We start from the raw sequence: 3,747 nt of genomic DNA, 5'->3' as shown, positions 1-3,747 counted from the left end.
CTCAAAACTATGATTGGCAAACTATATACTGAAACACTTCTAAAATGGCCCAAAGCTCTCCCTCTTGCTTTATTTTATCTCTGAAGCAGGCCTAGGGGAGATCTACACATCTCACCATTTGAGATGATTTTTGGACACCCTCCTATACAAGCCAAATCTTTTTCTCCTGCATATACATCATTATTAGGGGGAAATACTTCTATTGCTACATATATACAAGAATTTCAGAACAAATTGAATGTACTCCATGAATCTGGAGCTGCAGTACAAGCAGGACCTATAGACTTTTCACTTCATGATCTAAACCCAAGAGACAAGGTAAATATAAAGAACTTCCAACATTCTGGAACAACTCAGCCTTTCTGGGAAGGTCCATTTCAAGTATTGTTAACCATTCCAACAGCTATAAAAATTGGAGAAAAGGACTCTTGGATTCATTGTTCACATGTAAAGAGAGCAGCTTCTATTGAAATCGATTGACTATACCCCATAACTCAACCATGTATCCCAAATTGATCTGAAACAACACAAATCTGTTGCTACTGAGAAAATAACAGTACTTTCCCCTGGCAGAAAAATATCAGTAATCTCAGATATGCAGACAATATCACTCTAATGGCAGTAAGTGAAGAAGAATTAAGAAGCCTCTTCATGAGGGTGAAAGAGAAGAACGTAAAAGCTGGTTTGAAGTTTAACATCAAAAAAACTAAGATCTTGATAACTAGCCCCATAACTTCTTGGTAAATAAAGGAAGAAGAAATTAAAGCAGTGTCAGATTTTATATTCTTATGCTCAAAGATCACTGAAGACAGTGATTTTAGCTATGAAATTAAAAAATGTTTGCTACTGTAATAATGGTGGATAACTGTGGTTGATAATAGAGGAGCTGGTGGTACAAGTGAGTCACCTGGGCCTGGGAGCCTGTAACTACAATAACAGGTGATTTGAGACTATCAGTGATGTATAGCCTGAGCTGTGATACCCAGTCAGTCTCTCTGCTACCTGTAGGCTCCTTTAAGGTGGAGAGTGAGGGACCCCTCCCTGCTGGAGTGAAAGCAGAACTCAACAGGAAGTGAAGCTCACACACTTCCTGGATACAATGGATACTTGCCCAGTACTTCCTTTAAAGTCAACTTGATATTCTCCCCCTCCTCAGCTCCTTAGCCCAAGATGATGTTATAAAAACTACAGAAACTCACAGTTTCAGGCTAAGGGTTTTATTTTAACACAGAAGAGGAAACTGAGGTAAGAGGGTGTGGGGCTCTTGAGAGGCTGTTGCTAGGGGCAACTGGTAAGTGTTGGCTATGGACCTCAAAGATAAGGCCAGGCTGAGGGAACCAGCTCTCAGCCAGAGATAGTTTAACACTGCCCTGATGTTGTTTGGTCCACCAGCTAGACAGATATAGTTGATGAATTGGTTTGGGGGTGTCCCTGTTGCTAGGCTGCCCTAATCTAAATCCTACCCACTTTCTACAACCCAAACCTCCCTTCAACCTCCCTTCAACCTCCCGGGATCCCCAAAGGGAAGACAGGGGTAGCTGGGTGTCTGGGTGAGGTCAAGGAAATCAGAACCCCCAGGTTGGTTCTGCAGGGGGTTTTATAGTCCCAGCTCAAACTGTCAGCTCCTGGGACTGGCACATGCTGGGCCAGAGCTCCATTCTCCTAACTGACAGGATTGCCTAAGGTAATTATGCAAATGCAAGAAACCTTGCATAAATCCTGCATTATACTACTTGGAAGGAAAGCTATGGCAAACCTGGTTAGCATACTAAAAAGAAGAGATACCATCTTGCCACAAAGATCTATACAGTCAAAGTTATGTTTTTTTTTCAGTAGCAATATATGGCTGCAAGAGTTGAACTATAAGGAAAGCTGAGTGCCAAAGAATCTGAGCAGATCCCACAGAATCACACTTTTGAATTGTGGTGCTGGAGAAGACTTATGAATGAGATTCCCTTAGACATCAAGAAGATAAAATCAGTCAATGTTAAAGAAATTAATTCAGATTATTCACTGTAAGAACAAATACTGAAGCTAAAGTTTAAATATTTTGGCCACATACTAAGAAGATAGAACTCAATGGAAAAGAACTTGATGTTAGGAAATATTGAAGGCAAAAAGAGAAGGGGATAACAGAGGTTGAGATGGATAGCATCATGGAAACATCAAACATGAACTTGAGAGATAGTGGAGAATAGAAGGACCTGGTGTGCTATGGTTCATGGGATCATGAAGAGTCAAATATGACTGAATGCCTAAACAACAACTCCTGGCAGAGGCAGGATCACAAAGCATGCCAAACAAGACATAAGACATGAGATCAAGAGTCTCCTCTGTGGATAGAGGTTAACAAAATTCAGGAGCTAACCACAAGGACTGCTTCTAAATCACTGGTTCCAAAATGATTTTCATTGGAAATCACTTTCTTGTCTTTTCTTTTTTTGGGGGGGAGGAGTGGTGGTGGGGAGGGTCAGCTATGCCTCTTTTTCAAGTGGAAGGAAGCTAGAATTTACGAGGAGGAAAAATCAAGTCATAAAAATTACAGAAAAAGAGAAAATTCTAATGGTAGAAGCTTTGGCTTCTTTAGGAGCTACTATTCCCAATGATGGCCCTAGCCCAGTGATGGGTAAACTATGGCCCACAGGCTAGATGCAGCCCCCTGAAATGTTCTATCCCATCTCAGTGACATTATTCCTAATCTAACAAATACAATGAGTAGGATACAATACAATGAAACTTCAAAAGAGTTTTCTTAGAAACAGACTGACAGATGAGCATTTCCTTTCCTTTGGCCCCCTCTTTAAAAATTTTGCCCATCATTGCCCTACCCTCACTGTGGCTTTTAGGGAAGATTATCTTGATAGAACAGAAGTCCCTAAGGTTTTAAAGATTCCTAGAATTAAAATAAAATATCTGGGTTCCGGGTTAAGATGGCGGCAGAGTAAGAAGCAGCTCTTAACCTCTCCTGACCGAAACACACAAAACTCCTCAAGGGGACATAAAAACAAGTCCAGACGAATGGAGGAACCCCCACAACAGGGCACAGCGTGGAAGGTACGTGGAATCGAGGCATTTCCATGCTATAAAGGGGTGAAACAGCCCTCACAAAATCGCAGGCTGAGCAACCACCCCACCCCCACCCCCTCCACACACATCTATAGCTCCGAAGCCAGCTAAAAAGAAATAGAGCAAGTTTGGGGCACCCATCGAGTCATTGGCAGCTCCGGGGCCTGTTCCTGAGAGCAGCAAGACTTAGGACCCCATCAAGCCAAAAAACGCAGGTGAAATCTGAGCGCGGGAGCAGGACGCAGGGCGCAGAGCGCAGGCTGAGCAGAGCGCAGGCTGAGAGCGCAGGCACTGCGGAGGCGTGGGTGGAGGCAGACACAGCCAGGAACTAAAGCCTAAGTGGGGAACCAGTGTGGACGGGTATACGACTGTGGAAGCAGCGCCCTGAGACTTGTAAAGAAACCTCCAGCAGAGGATCAAGCAAGGGGGTCCACCAGGGGGCTTGACCTTGAAAAAAACCAGAACTCAGACCTCAGGAGCCAATAGATCGCGGACAGACACTGAGCGCGAGGATAAATCTGAGAAGCTGCTGGGGTAACAATGGCTACTCAGTCTCAGGAAGTTCAGAAGAGAAAGAATAACAAGAAAAAGAAGTCTTTAACACTCGACAGCTTTTACACAGAGAAAATCCAGACAACCGAGCAAACAGAGGAGGAGAACAAACAAGCATCCAGACCCTCC

The sequence above is a fragment of the Gracilinanus agilis genome, chromosome 1 (assembly GCF_016433145.1).
Source record: "Gracilinanus agilis isolate LMUSP501 chromosome 1, AgileGrace, whole genome shotgun sequence".
NCBI classification, from domain to species: Eukaryota; Metazoa; Chordata; class Mammalia; order Didelphimorphia; family Didelphidae; genus Gracilinanus; species Gracilinanus agilis.
The sequence above is the reverse complement of the archived record's forward strand: the minus strand, read 5'-3'. Positions refer to the sequence as shown.